Source organism: Mobula hypostoma, chromosome 4 (genome assembly GCF_963921235.1).
Source record: "Mobula hypostoma chromosome 4, sMobHyp1.1, whole genome shotgun sequence".
NCBI classification, from domain to species: Eukaryota; Metazoa; Chordata; class Chondrichthyes; order Myliobatiformes; family Myliobatidae; genus Mobula; species Mobula hypostoma.
Genome location: NC_086100.1, coordinates 109,356,828 through 109,374,218, shown reverse-complemented (window position 1 = coordinate 109,374,218; position 17,391 = coordinate 109,356,828). Strand labels below are relative to the sequence as shown.

General features: G+C 46.9%; 1 protein-coding gene across 4 annotated transcripts in view; it reads right to left on the bottom strand.

The window, feature by feature from the left end:
* acox3 (acyl-CoA oxidase 3, pristanoyl) overlaps positions 1-17,303 on the bottom strand; it is a 157,684-nt gene extending 140,381 nt beyond the window's left edge. For 3 of the 4 annotated variants that reach the window (XM_063046351.1, XM_063046353.1, XM_063046354.1), the window contains exons 1-2: positions 17,193-17,240; positions 8,793-9,009 (exon numbers count right to left, since the gene is read on the bottom strand). The gene's annotated coding sequence lies outside the window, so the exon portion shown is untranslated. Of the gene's footprint in view, positions 1-8,792; positions 9,010-17,192 lie in introns of all 4 variants that reach the window. The other variant, XM_063046352.1, reaches the window with a different exon arrangement.
* Between the last annotated feature and the right edge of the window lie 88 nt (positions 17,304-17,391).

Sequence of the window (17,391 nt, the reverse complement as noted above, 5' to 3'; positions counted from 1 at the left end):
ATAAATACATTGGATGGCATCCATTACATGGCTAAAAGAGGGATTCATATTACTGGGACATAGACAGATGCAGCGCCAGTACAAACTGGATGTGGTGACCCTAGGCAGGAATGAGACTGATGTCCTTGACGAAGTGCTAGTGCTTTTGGGGGGAGGGGACCTAAAACTAAAATGGACAAGCAGGGGAACCTATGCAGGGAGACAGAAACAACAAGTGGAGAAGCAAAAGGGAAAGGCAGAGAAATCCAAGGCAAAACTGATTTACACTGCAAAATAATGCTTAGGGTTCGAAGAATAATGAAAGGCAAAGGTAAAGATTTCACATCTCAATGGGTAGAGTATTTGCAATAAGAAGGATGAATTAATTACGTAAATAGAATGCCATAGAACACAGAACAGTACAGCACAAGAACAGGTCCTTCCTCCCATGATGTTGTACCAAACTAATCAGTGACAGGATCCAATGCATTGGATCGCAAGAGGCTGCAAAGCATTGAAGATCCACCACAGCTCCATCAAGGAAGGGCTCAACCCTCCCCATCTTCAAGAGGTGGTGCCTCAAGAAGGTGGCAGGCCTAATTAGAGATCTTTCACCATTTGGGACACATCTCTTTGTATTACCACCATCAGGTGGGAGGTACAACAGCCTGAAGACCCACACTCACCTACTACTTTCCCTCTGCCGTCAGATTTCTGAATTGCCAATGAACCCATTAGCACTACCTTGTTCTTTGTCTTTTGAACTATATACTTATAGTAGCCCCCCCGGCCACCCTCAGGGTCGCTCGGCTCGCTGTTGTCTGGGGAAACAGCCTCGGCCCCGGCAAACTGGGTAATTCCTTTGTGTGGATGCTGTGTGAGGTACCCCACCCCACCCAAATAACAGACAATACACCAGATGCAATTAAATGATTTACAGTTTATAGATATTACTGGAACTATATAATTAAGACAGAATAAAATATAAAAGGAAAATAAAAGGCGCCACACTTATCAAAGTTCAATCTCTTCGTGCACAAAAACCGTTGGAACTCAAGGACCTTCTTCTTCACCCTGCGACCCCCTCGGACCACCTCGACCGGCCGCCTGGGACCAACAACGGTGGTCGACCAGACGCTCCACACAAGTCTGTCTCCGTCTCCTCGTCGAACACCCTCCTCGGGGTCCAACCCCGTTAGCGGACATCACAGCACATCGTCCATCCTCTGTCTCACTCTCCTGCCTTCTGCCCCAAAACCCCACGCATACAGTATCTTCAAATACACCAAAACCATAATAACTATCCCAATTGGTTAATAGCACTCTCGTATCACACTCTAAAGTAAAACAAGCTGCTAGCACAAACTTTCTCAGCGTTTAACACAACAAAGCCGCATTCCCCAGATTAACATAACAAAGACGCCATTTTAATTAGCCTCTGCAGTAATATAAAAGTCAAAACCCCTTTACACTCTCCCCCCACCAAATAAAGTCTTGTCCTCATGACTTCTAAATAACTCGCCAGCCAGTCCTGCCGACACACAACACACACACACACACACACAGATACACACAGTGACAGTGCTCCCCAAACAGTGGACCTTTCTCCTGTCCCACGGGCGCTACATAGGCCAACCTATCTGGGAGCTTTTTAACCCTCTGAGACCTCCGTACCCCCTCACTTAAACCCAAAAGGCTCAGACACTACTAGGGACACCTCGGGCCTGCTTGCCAACTCCTCTCTCAGTCAGGCCACCACTACAGATCAGAGCCCCCTGTCCCGTGTCCGGGGCCCCGCCTCTCCTCCTTCCTGATCCTGCCGTAACTCAGACTAACCCTCCCCACTACACCTGACTCAGTGGGAGAAGGGCCAAAGGTCTCTTCCTCAATCACGGGGAAGTTAGCGAAAGGCAGCATGTACCACATGTCCAGTACATCATCCTTCGAATCCGTATTCTTCCTCATTCCCTCGATCGGTAGCTGCTGTTTGAGTTTCTCCAAACTGAAACATTTAGCTGGGGCTACATCTTCAGCCTCCTGCAGTCGATACGTCAGCTTCTTCGGGGACTCCTTCAACTCTCGCCACAGCCTCAGCAGTTCTGACTCAGGGTTCCTGGCCATCTCAATCTGGGACGCAGTTACCCCACCAGCTTCTTCCACCCTGACCTGAAAAGCAGCAGTTAAAGAATGTTCAGCCTCCGGTTGTTTCTTCCTGATGACGTCTTCCAGGTCAACTTTCAATTTTTCCACTTCATTTAAACTGTCGATAGTCATCTTCAGTTTCCTTTCAAGCGTCCGCCACCCTTTTCTGAGATCTGTCTTCCATTTCTTCACCTCCTCGGGAGTGTAGTCAAACTCCTCTCCCTGGGCTCTCGGTTTTCTGTTGACCTTAGTCAGAACGCTTCCTTGATCTTCCCCACCTTGTAAGTCTTCCAATCTGTTCTGAATCGACGTCTTAAGCTTCTGCTGATCCCTTGGAAGGTGGGTCATTGTTTCTTCTCGCTGGATTAATTCATCAGTACATGACCACAGTGTGGTGCAAATCCCCTCTCTTCCCTGTGTCTCAGTTAGATTGACGACCTGGGTTTCCATCCCCTGGTCCACCACCATCTGTCCCAACACCAGGAAGTTCAACTGGTATGTCGGGTCATTTTTCTCACATTGCACCAAACTCCTCCGGCCAAAAACTCCTCCACATTTGACACTTCGCTTCAGTCGCCCAGGCTCAGCCACTCGCCTCGCTTCATAGTCCCCCCAGGCGAATCCAAGCTCTAGGCGGTCATCCACATATGTCAAAACTCCACACGCCTTCACTTCCCCCATGGTCTTCCTCATGCCCCGCGAGAAGGATGCAGGGGCTCCAGATATGCCCTTGGGCATCTTTTCCGATCGGAAGAATCCTAGGGAACTAGTAACGGCCGTCTTCGGCTCAACAGCCGCACTCCTCGGGATCTGACAACATCCACTCCTCAGATCCAGCACATTAAACCACATCGCATAATCCACACACGCTGCCTCCATCTTCCACGCCGCCAGGGTCCAGTTGCCGCGACCTGTCTCTCACTGAGGTGTCTTCAGCGGTCAACTCCCCTCCCTCGTGGTAGTTCGGAGCGTCTACTAAGAGGGTCTCACCCTCAGCTACTTTCCCCAGGCCATACCACTGCTGGGCCTTGTTTAAATTTGGTACCGGCTCAAGGCTGCTACACACGTCCTCAGAAGCAACTCGACACGCCGGGTGCCCAGAAAATGCCCCTATGAATTCCAGGGTCATTAACCAATCATCGTCTTCTGGATAACTACTGCCACTAGTACCCAAAGTCTCCGGTGCCCTTGCAGTTGTCAAGGATAAATGCTTCAGACACCGGTTGTAAAACGAACTGTACAACAACTTGACCTGCGCCCCGGGGTCGAGGATGGCTTTAGCATCGCTTCCCTCTATCCATAGCGACACCCTGGGCGTGGCCCCTCTAAGCCTTCAGGAATAGGGTCTTTTCCTTTCGGAAGTTCATTGGTACATTGCTGGGAACATGCTTCCCCAGAGACCCCAAGCCGTTCTCCCCACTGGGCCTCCACTAAGTTTCTCGATCCCTCTCTGATCAGCTGAACAACTGAGGGAGGGGCTGATCCCCTGAAATGATCCCCTTGGCACTGCAAGCAATTTAGCCGCCCTACTAGCCAGAGAAAACTGAAAACTTTCCCCCGTCTTTCAAATAACTGAAAGTTGTCACTACGGTGTAAGTGAACCTGACAGCTCTAACACCGTCACCAGCCTGCCTACTCAAACTTTCAACCAATCCCCGTCGCTCTCCCTCAACCGAGCACTGCCATTCATCTAACAACTGAGAGATCCGCTCCGCCCCTCTTGGGGTGGACACTATCTCAAGTGCCAGGCAGAGACTGCCAGAGCTAGAACATTTATTCGCAGACCCTACCTCCAAATCAGACCACTCTTCCCTATCTCTCCCAACCGCATGGGCAGCCCCGAGTTCCACCTCCAACTCGACAATGCCAGCCTGAACGCGAACAAAGACCGCACCCACCATGCATACAGCAATCACCAGCAAGTAACCCACAAAGACATACATTACAGATTTAAATAGGGCACCCACACAGCATACCAGCAGACTCAATCCCGGACAAAGCCCACACAATGTAGCCCCCCCCCCGACCACCCTCAGGGTCGCTCGGCTCGCTGTCATCTAGGGAAACAGCCTCGGCCCCGGCAAACTGGGTAATTCCTTTGTGTGGATGCTGTGTGAGGTACCCCACCCCACCCAAATAACAGACAATACACCAGATGCAATTAAATGACTTACAGTTTATAGATATTACTGGAACTATATAATTAAGAGAGAATAAAATATAAAAGGAAAATAAAAGGCGCTACACTTATCAAAGTTCAATCTCTTCGTGCACAGAAACCGTTGGAGGTCAACGACCTTCTTCTTCACCCTGCGACCCCCTCGGACCACCTCGACTGGCCGCCTGGGACCAACAACGGTGGTCGACCAGACGCTCCACATGAGTCCGTCTCCATCTCCTCGCCGAACGCCCTCCTCGGGGTCCGACCCTGTTAGCGGACTCACAGCACATCGTCCATCCTCTGTCTCACTCTCCCGCCTTCTGCCCCAAAACCCCGCGCATACAGTATCTTCAAATACACCAAAAACATAACAACTATCCCAATTGGTTAATAGCACTCTCTTATTACACTCTAAAGAAAAACAAGCTGCTAGCGCAAACTTTCTCAACGTTTAACACAACAAAGCCGCATTCCCCAGATTAACATAACAAAGACGCCATTTTAATCAGCCTCTACAGTAATATAAAAGTCGAAACCCCCTTACACTATTTTGTAACTTATAGTAATTTTCATGTCTTGCATTGTATTGCAGTTGCTAAACAATAAATTTCATGACACTTGTCAGTGACAATGAACCTGATTCTGATTATGGATTTGGACCCCGAGATCCCTCCGCACATCAACACTGTTAAGTGCTTTGCCATTGACAGGGTATTGTCCCTTCATGTCTCATCACGCCAAATGCCACACTTACTGAGTATGTATGCCCACAAGAAAATGAATCTCAGGGTTGTAGCTGGTGACAAATATGTACTTTGATAATAAATTTACTTTGAACATTGAACTTGGAACAACCTATGAACTCACTTTCAAGAACTCTACAACTCATGTTCTTGGTAAAATTTATTTACTTGTTTTGTATTTGCACAGTTGTTTGTCAGTCTTGGTTTGTGTATAGTTTTCCAATGATTCTATTGTTTTCTTTTGTTCTATCATAAATGCCTGCAAGAAAACAAATCTCAGAGTGGTGCATGGTGACATACAGTGCTTATAAAAAGTATTCCTCCCTATCTGGAAGTTTCTATGTTTTTTTGTTTTACAACATTGAATCACAGTGGATTTAACCTGGCTTTTTATGGCACCAATCAACAGAAAAAGACTCTTTTGTGTCAAAGTGAAAACAAATCTCTGCAAAGTGATCTAAATTAATTACAAATATAAAGCACAACAGAAGTAATTGTATAAGTATTCACCTCCTTTAATATGACGCACCAAATCATCACTGGTGCAGCTAATTGGTTTTATAAGTTACATAATTAGTTAAGTGAAGATCACAGTGTGTAGTCAAGGTGTTTCAATTCATTGTAGTAAAAATACACCTGTATCTGGAAGGTTCAACTGCTGGTGAGTCAGAACCCTGGCAAAAACTGAACCGTGAAGACTCCAAGCAACTCTGTGAAAAGGTTATTGAAAAGTCAGGAGATGGATACAAGAAAATTTCCAAGTCACTGAATATCCCTTGGAGTACAGTTAAGTCAATCATCAAGAAATGAAAAGAATGTGGTACAGCTGTAAGTCTGCCTTGAGCAGGCCGTCCTCAAAAACTGAGTGACCGTGCAAGAAGGGGACTGGTGAGGGAGGCCACTAAGATCTGTGACAACTCTGGAGGAGTTCCAAGCTTCAGTGGCTGAGATGAGACAGACATCAACTGTTGCCCAGTTGCTTCACCAGTCGCAGCTTTCTGGGACAGTGGCAAACAGAAACCCACTGTTAGAAAAAAAAAACTCACATGAAATCTCAGCTAGAGTTTGCCAGAAGGCATGTAGGAGACTCTGAAGTCAGCTGGAAGGTTCTATAAACCAAAATTGAGCTTTTTGGCCATCAGACTAAGCATAAGCTAAACACTGCACATCATCAAGAACGCACCATCCCTACTGTGAAGCATGGCTACATCATGCTGTGGGGATGCTTCACTACAGCAGACCCTAGAAGGCTCGTGAAGGCAGAGGCTAAAATGAATGCAGCAAAATACAGGGAAATCCTGGAGGGAAACCTGATGCAGTCTGCAAGAGAACTGCGACTTGGGAGAAGATCTATTTTCCAGCAAGACAATGACCCCAAGCATAAAGCCAAAGCCACACAGCAAGGCTTAAAAACAACAAAGTTAATGACCTGGAGTGGCCAAGTCAGAGTCCAGACCTCAACCTAACTGAGAATTTGTGGCTGTACTTCAAAAGGGCTGTTCACTCACAATTCCCATGCAATCTGACAAAGCTTGAGCAGTTTTGTAAAGAAGAATGGGGAAAAATTGCAAAGCCTCTCGGGACCTATCCACACAGACTCAAAGCTGTATTTGCTGCCCAAGGTGCATCTGCAAAATACTGACTTGAAGGGGGTGAGCGATTATGCAATCAATTATTTTTGTGTTTAATAATTGTAACAAATTTAGACCAAAGTGTAGAAATTTGTTTTCACTTTGACACACTAGTCTTGCCTATTGATCAGTGTCAAAAAAGCCAAATTAAATCCACTGTGGTTCAATGTTGTAAAACAATAAAAGATGAAAGCTTCCCGGGGGGGGAGGGGTGTGAATACTTTTCAATAAGCACTGTATACATACTTTGAGAATAAATATGCCTTGAATTTTGAACATTAAATGGTTCCCTAGCATGTTAAGATGGACCTTACCTCACAATCTACTTCATTAAGAACTTGTGCCTTATTGTTTACCTGTACTTTCTCTGTAGTTGTTACACTTCATTCTGCATTACTTTACCTTGTTCTGTCTCAATGCACTGTGTAACGATTTGATCTGTATGCCTTCCATTTTGCTATCTAAGAGTTTCTTAAATGCTCCTTTGTACCTTTACAATCTAACCCTGGCAGGGTGTTGCACACACCCATCAATCTCTATGTAAAAAGCTTACCTCTGACATCTGCCCAATACTTTACTCCAACCCCCTTGTATTAGCTAATTCTGCCCTGGGAAAACATCTCTGGCTAGCCACTCTGTCTGTGCCTCTCACCAAGTCACCTCTCATCCTCTTTCACTCCCAGCTTGCTCACCTAGTTTCATAAGGTACGCCCTCTAGTCTGGACAGCATCCTGGTAAATCTCCTCTGCACCCTCTCTAAAGCTTCCATATCCTTCCTCTGAAGAGGTGATCAGAAGTGAACACAATACTCCAAGTGTGGACTAACCAGGATTTTATAGAGCCACACATTACCTTGCAACTCTGGAACTCTATACATACCAGCTGTGTGGTGAAAAGGCATAACAGTGCCTCTTCCACCTCAGACGGTTGAAGAAGTGTGGTATGGGCCCCCAAATCGTAGGAACTTTCTACAGGGGCATAATTGCTACATCACTGCCTGCTTTGGGAACTGTACTTCCCTCAATCACAGGACTCTGCAGAGAGTGGTGCGGACAGCCCAGCGCATCTGTAGATGTGAACTTCCCACTATTCAGGACATTAACAGAGACAGTTTCATAAAGAGGGCCCAAAGGATCCCTGAGGACCCGAGTCACCCCAACCATAAACTGTTCTAGCTGCTACCATCCGGGAAATGGTACTGCAGCATAAAAGCCAGGACCAACAGGCTCCATGACAGCTTCTTCCACCAGGCCATCAGACTGATTAATTCATGCTGTCACAACTGTATTTCTATGTTATATTAACTGTCCTGTTGTAATACTATTCATTATAAATTGCACATTTAGATAGAGACATAACGTAAAGATTTTTACTCCTCATGTATATGAAGGTTGTAAGTAATAAAGTCAATTCAATTCAACTCGATCCCTTGAATAATGTGGGTCAACACACACCATACACCTTTTATCAACATGCGTGGTACTTTTGAAGGAGCTAAGGAGGTCAACCCCAAGATCCCTCTGTTCCTGCACACTACGAATCCTGCCATTAGCCTTGTACTCTACCTTCAAGTTCCAAAATGAATCACCTCACACTTTTCCGCATTGAACTCCTCCCGTCATTTCTCAGTCCAGCTCTGCGTCCTGTCAACATCCCATTGCAGCCTACAACAACCCTCCACACTATCCACAACTCCATCGACCTTTGTGTCACCCACCCTTCCACGTTCTCATCCAGTCATTTATAAAAGGGCAGGGGTCCCAGAACAGATCCCAATGGAACACCACAAGTCACCAGTCTCCAGGCAGAATACTCCCCATCTCCTACCACCTTCTGCCTCCTACGAGCAAGTCAATTTGATATCTAGACAGAAAGGCTCCCTGAATCCCATGTCTCCTGACTTTCTGAATTCCCCTACTATGGCTTATTCAAATCCATATGCACAACAACAAATCAGTTGCAGTACCAGAGGAAACAACACACTGGACCACTGTTACACTGACTACTGTGCTGTTCCCAGCTCGCACATCAGTGTCTGATCACCTGGCTGCATTTCTACTCCCTGAGTATAGGCAGAGACAGCACCAGTAGTGAGGACCAAGAAGGTATGGACAAAGAAAGCACAGGAGCACTTACAGGACTGTGTTGAATCAGTGGACTGGACTGTAGTCAGGGATTCATCTTAGGATCTGGATGAGCATACTGCAGTTGTTACCGACTTTATTAAAACCTGTGTGGATGAGTGCGTGCCTACGGACACGTGCTGTACATTCCCAAATAGCCGTGGATGAACCAGGAGGTTCGCCGTCTGCTGAGGGCTATATCTGTAGCATTTAAGTCTGGCGACTCAGGCCTGTGAAGGAAAACCAGGTGTGACTTGTGGAGGGCTATTTCAAGAGTGAAGAAATAATTCCAAGTGAGATTGGAGGCTACATTGGATGAACATCTACCCTGGCACGGTTTGCAGGACATTACTTCCTCCAAAGCGAAACCCAGTAGCATGAGTGGCAGCGATGCTTCACTACTAGATGAGCCAACTAAATGGAGGGTGTATTCAAGCCCATTTTTCAACCTCTCACTGCTACGGTTGGAAGTTTCCACCTATTTCAAAAAGGCAACAATTATCCCAGTGCCTAAGAAGAGTAGTGTGAGCTGCCTTAATCACTATCGCCCAGTAGCACTCACATCAACAGTGATGAAATGCTTTAAGAGGTTGGTCATGGCTACAATGAACTCCTGCCTCAGCAAGGACCTGGACCCACTGCAGTTTGCCTATCACAATAGGTCGATGGCAGATACAATCTCAATGGCTCTCCACACAGCCTTAGCCCACCTGGATGATACAGACACCTAGGTCAGGATGCTGTTCATTGACTATAGCTTATCTCAGCATTTAACACCGCCGTTCCCACAGTCCTGATCGATAAGCTACCAAACCTGGGCCTCTGTACCTCCTTCTGCAATTGGATCCTTGATTTTTGAACCAGAAAACCACAATCTGTGCAGATTGATGATATTATCTGCACTCCTGATGGTCAACATTGGTGCACCTCAGGGGTGTGTGCTTAGCCCATTACTCTATACCCATGACTGTGTGGCTAAGTATAGCTCAAACACCATCTATAAATCTGCTGATGATACAAACATTGTTGGTAGAATCTCAGGTGGAGATGAGGGCGTACAGGAGTGAGATATACCAGTTAGTTGAGTGGTATCACAGCAACAACCTTGCACTCAACGTCAATAAGACAAAAGAACTAACTGTGGAGTTCAGAAAGGGTAAGACAAGGGAACACAAACCAGTCCTCAGAGGGATCAGAAGTGGAGAGAGTGAGCAATTTCAAGTTCCTGGGTGTCAAGATCTCTGAGAATCTAACCTGGTCCCAACATATCGATGCAGCTATAAAGAAAGTGTAACACTCTGGGAAAGGTTTCACCGTTAATGCGATGGTTTCTCTGTAGCTGCAGTGTTTGGGTATGACTAGAGATAACGGGGGCTTTGGGATGTGCGCTGACCAATGAGGGGAGGTGTTTTCCTTTCTTATGTGCCTGACAGAAGGGAATTCACAGTCTTTTGGTTCAGGAGAAGATGCCAGAACAGGGAAGTTGTAGACTGCAGGACTGAGCGGAATTGGAATGGGGTGGGGGGTTGCCAACCAGGGAAAATCAATGCAGAATGACCAGACAGGAAAACAGTGCACATTAGACTGTTTCATTAAAATGGGCCCTTTTTCTTTTTGTTTTCTTTACTAACCCTATAATCAAATTAAGAATTATAAAGCTCAATCGTTTAATTGCATATTGTGTACTGTTCATTATTTCATGGTACTGATTTGTAACAGAAGAACATATCACACAGCATCCACCCAAACAAAATCTCTCAAGTTTGGCCGGGCCGGAAGCTGTCTCCCCCTGGATTAACACCTCCGACTGAACCTGAGGGTTACAATTGTGGGGGCTCATCCGGGATTGAATTTGTAGGCTGCTGTGTGGTTGCCCTGAGCATTGAACCAGTGGGTTGTGTGTTTAAGTCTGTGCTAGTACGGATGCTGCTGGGGTGGAGCGGTGGTGTTCATCCACGGGGGTTACCGGCATGTGTGTTGAGTAGGGCAGAGGTTCGATAAAATGGCGGGCACAGAGATCCTTTTACTGCAGACTAGTGCTGATGTAACGGGAGCAGAGCAGGCTGCACACAAGTAGAGTTTCCCGTGGCTGGGGGTGGAGACTTCAAAGGCAGGGTTCTATCATTTCTGAGGAGTGAGGAGAAGGAGTGGTTGGATTTGGAATGTCCAATTAGTTCCCGTCCCCCAGGGAAGAGTGAGAATTCTGAGTTAGTATCCACTCTTACCTCTCTGGCGAATAAATGGAAAGATGCCCAGGTTCAAAGTCCCAGCTATGGTATTATTATTCTGTGGAATAATAGCCACCCCTAAAGGGGAAGAGGAGTATGAGTCTTGGGCGGAGCAGACTCCTCAGTTGTTAGATGAGTGGCAGTGCTCTGATTACGTAAAGCGACAGGAATTGGTAGAGAGTTTGACTGGGCGGGCAACTGACATTGTGAGAGCCTCAGGTCCCGGTACCCCCTAGTCTCGTGTCTCTGGGGGAGTACGTTCCCAGCAATATGCCAAAGAACCCCCAAAAGTGAAAGACCCTATTCCTGAAGGCTTAGTGAGGACATGCTCCAGTGTATCGCTATGGATAGAGGGTATTTATGCTAGGGCCATACTTGATACCGGGTCACAGGTCACTTTGCTGTACCATTCATTTTACAATCGGTATCTGACGCATTTACCATCGACACCATTCAGTGCACTGGAGATACTGGGGTCTCAGTGTTGGTGATTATCCATACGATGGTTATTTGTCAGTGAAGCTGGAGTTTTCAGAGGTCAATGTGGGAGTGTCCGAGGTCCTTGATACATTAGTGCTGGTTGTCCAGACCCCACTGAGAAGGGCGGCATGTCAGTCCTGGTGGGGACCAACATTCCTCTGGTGAGAAGGCTCATGGGGGCCTGCAAGGAGAAGGCTGGCAAGAGCTTTCTGGGAACATTGTCCATGCACCCGGGGTTTCAAGCTGCTTTTGAGGAAGTGCATGGCTGCATTAGGCTGGATACCGAATTTAAATGAGGGACTGTGTGGTTCTCCCAGTCGAAGTCAATGGTGGTACAGCCCAGGGAAGTAGTGAGAGTGATGGGGTCCCCCAAATTTCCCGGAGTGCCTGAGGGTGAGGCCCTCTTAGCGGACGCTCCAGAAATCCACGAGGGGTAGTCAGGATTTCCTGCTGGGATACTGGTGAGTCCTGAACTGCAGAAGCCCTCGATTGTATAGGCAAACAGGATGGCAGTGATTGTTAGGAACAGTACGAAGAGAATGGTCACCTTCAAGCGGGGGATGCCCCTGGCGCATCTGTTCCTGGTGACGGTAATCTAGTGTCCCTGTGAGACAAGCCGGGGAGAAAATATTGGAAAAGGAGGGAAAGTTGACCGCTGAGTCATTCAACTTCGGGGACTCCCCGGTTCCTGCGGGTTGGTAGAGAAGATGTTGAAGCTGGAAGGTGTCTTTTCCACTGATGAGTTTGATGTTCCAAGAGCACTTGTCACACTATCTGGGTGACCGAGTTACCTGTTCAGAGAGAGGTCACGGCGACTGGCCCCTGCAGAGGTGCAAGACACTCGGCAGCATTTGGGGAAGTTGAAGGAAGCTGGGATCATCACTTAGTCCAAGAGCCCTTATGCATCCCCAATAGTAGTGGCCAGAAAGAAGAATGGGAAGGTATGGATGTGTGTGGACTATAGGACTCTAAACAGCCACACCGTCCCTGACCAGTATACCGTCCCGAGGATTGAAGACGCACTGGCCTGCGTGAGTGGTGCAAAGTGGTTCAGTGTGCTGGACTTGAGGATATTACCAGATCCCCATGAGTGAGGCCTACAAAGAGAAGATGGCATTTATATGTCCACTGGGATTCTTCCAGTTCAAAAGGATGTCCCAGGGTATATCGGGACCCCCAGCAACCTTCCAGTGGGTCACGGAGAAGACGGTGGGGGGATATGAACTTGCTTGAGGTTTTGGTGTATCTGGATGACCTCATAGTGTTTGGGTCCACCTTGGAAGAGTATGAAGTGGGACTTAGCCAGGGACAGAGGGGTCGAGTTGCAGGTAAGCATGAGTGATAGGCTGGGGGAGGCCTCGCCAGGTAGACCAGAAGTATCCCCAGTAGTGTTGGAACATGAAGAGGTAGATGAGAGGGTATAGAGGACTCACAGGATCAGGACACCACCGGAATGGCTGGCCTATATAGCACTGGGGGAACAGAATGTGGCCCCTAATGCTTTGGGGAGCTATGTCACTGACTTTTACACCCGGGTTGGACTTTGTGTTTTGCAGGAAGGGTTGGCAAATTATCTCAAAGTCACAAGGACATGACTAAATTTGGTGGGGGGGAAGGGGAGAGTGTAACACCCTGGGAAAGGTTTTACTGCTAATGTAATGGTTGTTCTGTAGCAGCAGAGTTTGGGTTATGACTAGAGATAACAGGGGCTTTGGAATGTGCACTGGCCAATGAGGGGAGTGTTTTTCTTTCCTGTGTGCCTGAGAGAAGGGAATTTGTGGGTTTTTGTTCGAGAGAAGATGGAGAGGGAAGGTGCCAGAACGGAGAGGTCACAGACTGCAGAACTGAGCAGACTTGGAATGGGGTCGGTTGTCAACGACACCTGGAGGAAATCGATGGAGAAGAACCAGACGGGAAACCGTGAGCTCCAACGTGCACATTAGACACATTACACTGTTTCATTAAAATGGGCAGTTTTTCTTTACTAACCCTACAGTCAAATTAAGAACTATAAAGTTCAATTGTTTAATCACATATTGTGTACTGTTTGTTATTTTGTGGTACTGATTTGTAACAGGGGAACACATCACACAGCATTCACACAAACAAGATTTCTCAAGTTTGACTGGGCCGGCGGCTGTCTTCCCTGGATTAACACAGCTTGCTGAACCTGAAGGTTACAAAGGCAAGACAGTAGCTACATTTCATTAGGAGTTTGAGGAGATTTGGTTTGTCAACTAAAATACTCAGAAAATTCTATAAATGCACCGTGGAGAGCATTCTGACAGGCTGCAGCACTGCACAGGACCGAAAGCTATAGAAGGTTGTAAAATTAGTCAGCTCCATCTTGGGTACTAGCCTCCATAGTATCCAAAACATCTTCAAGCAGTGGTGCCTCAAAAAGGTGGTGTCCATTATTTAGGACCCCCATCACCCAGGACCACTGCTACCATTAGGAAGGAGGTACAGGAAGGCACACACTCCGCGATTCAGGAACAGCTTCTTCCCCTCTTCTGTACGATTTCTAAATGGACATTGAACCCATGAGCACCACCTCACCCTTTTTATATTATTTGTCTTTTGCACTATTTTTAATGTATTATATATATACTTACTGTAATTGATTTACTTTTTTATATTTTTCTTTCTATATTATCATGTATTGCATTGAACTGCTGCTGCTAAGTTAACAAATTTCATGACACATGCTGGTGATAATAAATCTGATTCTGATTCCTCACTTCCTGTAATAACTTGGGTTAAATCCAGTCTGGCCCTGGAGACTTTCCTATGGTACTGTTTTTTTTAAAAAGTTCTACCAATCCTCTTTCTTAACACCAGCATGTTCCAGTACACTGTCCTCACAAACATCAAGGTCCCTCTTACTAGTGAATATTGAAGCAAAGCATTCATGAAGTACCTCCATCCCTTCTCCAGGCATGTTTCCTGTTCTATCCCTGGTTGGTCCTACCCTCTGGCCACCCTCCTGTTCATCACATATGTATAGAATGCCTTGCGGTTTTTTAACCCTACTCACCAAGGCTTTTTCATGCCACCTTCTAACTCTCCTAAATCTATTCTTCAGCTCCTTCCTGGCTACCTTGCAACTCTCAAGAGTTCTATCTGATCCTTGCATCCGGAACCTTAACTGAAGTAGTACCTTCTTTTTGACTAGATGTTCTAAAACCTGCCTCCTGATCTGTTCCTCGGTGTCTCTGTTTCTATTGAGGCATCTCAAGAATATTCCCAAATGAGTATTGCTTCCTTCCTGCTTCTCACTTCCACCCACACTGATATTTCTGTTGTTGTTGTAGATTTCCCTTCAACTCATCCCGCTGACTGCAATTTTGTCCTATCATCTGCATGTCCTTCCTCCCAATCTCTCTACCACACTGCATCTGGCTGTGCACCGACTGCCCCATCCTCAACCCCATCAGTCCAGTTCCCACCCCCCTGCCAAATTAGTTCAACCCCTCCCCAGCAGCTCTAACATACCTGCCCGCAACAATGTTAGTCATCTCAGGTTCAGGTGTAACCAGTCCTTTTTTGTACAGTTCACACCTTCCCCAGAAGAGATCCCAATGATCCGGAAATCTGAAACCCCACCCACTGCACCAATTTGTCTGTTAAGTTATCCTAGTCTTGCCTTCAGTGGCATGTGGCACAGGCAGCAATCCAGAGATTACTACTCTGGAGGTCCTGCTTTTCAATTTTCTACCCAACACACTATACTCAGGACATCCTCCATTTTCCTATCTATGTCATTGGTACTAATATGTACCATGACTTTTGTCTGCTCAGCCTACTCCTTTAGAATACCGTGGTACTGACCTCAATGATATTCACATTGGTGTGAAAGTCTGGAAATAAAAGTTAAAGTTTACAGATATGGGATAATCCATATATGGCTGAGATGTGGAGAAATTCTTTCATCAAAAAAGGGTGAAGTTGTAGGGGTACCAGAATGGAATAGGAATGGTTAATACTTGGGGGAAAAATTACAAGATTTACAGCTAATACATGTTCCTTTGAGTGATAAAGACAAGCAGGACAATGGCCCAACCATCGATTCCAGAAGAAAATATGATACATACAGTGGTCTGTATTAGGTACACTTGTACAACTGCTCCTTACTGCAAATATCTAACCATGAGGCAGCAACTCAATGCATAAAAGCACACAGTCATGGTCAAGAAGTTCAGTTGTTGTTCAGAGCAAACAGAATGGGGAAGAAATGTGATCCAAGTGACTTTGACTGTGGAGAGATTGATTGTTGGTGCCCAATGGGGTGTTTAAGCATCCCAGAAACTGCTGATCTCCCGGGATTTTCATGCACGAGTCTCCAGAGCGTACAGGGAATGGTGCAAGAAATTATAAAAAGATCGAGTGAGCAGCAGTTCTGTGGCCAAAAGTGCTCTAATGAGAGAGGTCAGAGAATGGCCAGACTGGTTCAGGCTGATAGGAAGGCAACAACAACTTAAAATAATCACGCGTTTCAACAGTGGTGTGCCAAAGAGCATCTCTGAATGCTCAACATGTCGAACTTTGAAGAGATGGACTACAGCTCGACAGGGTTCCTCTTGTCCTCACCTACCACCCCACCAGCCTCCACGTCCAGCACATAATTCTCCGAAAATTCCATCTTCAACAGGATTGCACCACCAAGATCATCTCCCTCCCCGCCACCACCCAACACTTTGTGCTTTCCTTGCAGATCACTCCCTACAAGACTCCCTTGTCCATTCGTCCTTCCCCACGATCTCACTCCTGGCGCTTATCCTTGGAAGCACAAGTGCTACACCTCCTCCCTCACTACCATCCAGGGCCCCAAACACTTCACCTGCCAGTCTGTTGGGGTCATATACAGTGTCCGGTGCTCCCAGTGTGGCCTCCTGTATATCAGTGAGACCCAACGTAGTTTGGGAGACCGCTTCGCTGAGCACCAATGCTCCGTCCACCAGAAAATGTGGGATCTCCCAGTGGCCACCCATTTTAATTCCACTTCCCATTCCCATTTGTCCTTTCCTGGTCTCCTCCATTGTCGTGATGAGGCCACACTCGAGATGTTGGAACACCTTATATTCCGTTTGGGTAGCCTCCAACCTGATGACATGAACATTGATTTCTCTAACTGCCGGTAATGCCCCCCACCCCCCTCACCATTCCCTGTCACCTTTTCCCTCTCTCACCTTATCACCTTGCCCGCCCATCGCCTTCCTCTGGTGCTCCACACCCCCTTTTCTTTCTTCCATAGCCTTCTGTTTTTTTTCAACAATCAACTTTCCAGCTCTTTACTTCATCCTTCCCCCTCCAGGTTTCACCTATCACCTGGTGTTTCTCTCTCCTGTCACCACCCCCCGCCTTTTTAAAGTCTACTCTTCAGCTTTTTTTTCCCAGTCCTGCCGAAGGGTTTCGGCCCGAAACGTCGACTGTACTTCTTCCTACAGAAGCTGCCTGATCTGCTGAGTTCCTTCAGCCGTTTGTGTGGGTTGCTCGGATTTCCAGAATCTGCAGATTTTCTCTTGTTTATGATTCAACCATGGCTGATATTTTTTCCCCCATCTACCTGGTTTCATAAGTAATTCCTTCACTGCAATGATCAGTCCTCCCAGATCTAGAGCATCAGCTCTCTCCAGGATGCTACAGAACACCGGCTGGCAGCTTGGCACTCCCCTCCGCCCCTGAGTAACCTTTTCTTTACTCACCGCGCAGCACCTCACAGTGACAGCTGTAATGGCTCAGCCTCTTCCGCCCCTCAGTGTGGAGGGAACTCGGACTAGCCACCAATCAGCGTTTCTCTCAGATGTCACGTGATACTCCCACCTGCGACAGGTTGCGCCAATGTCACGTGGCTGCGCGAACAGTCTCAGTCGTAATAGCCCAATATCTTCCGTCCCGCAGCGT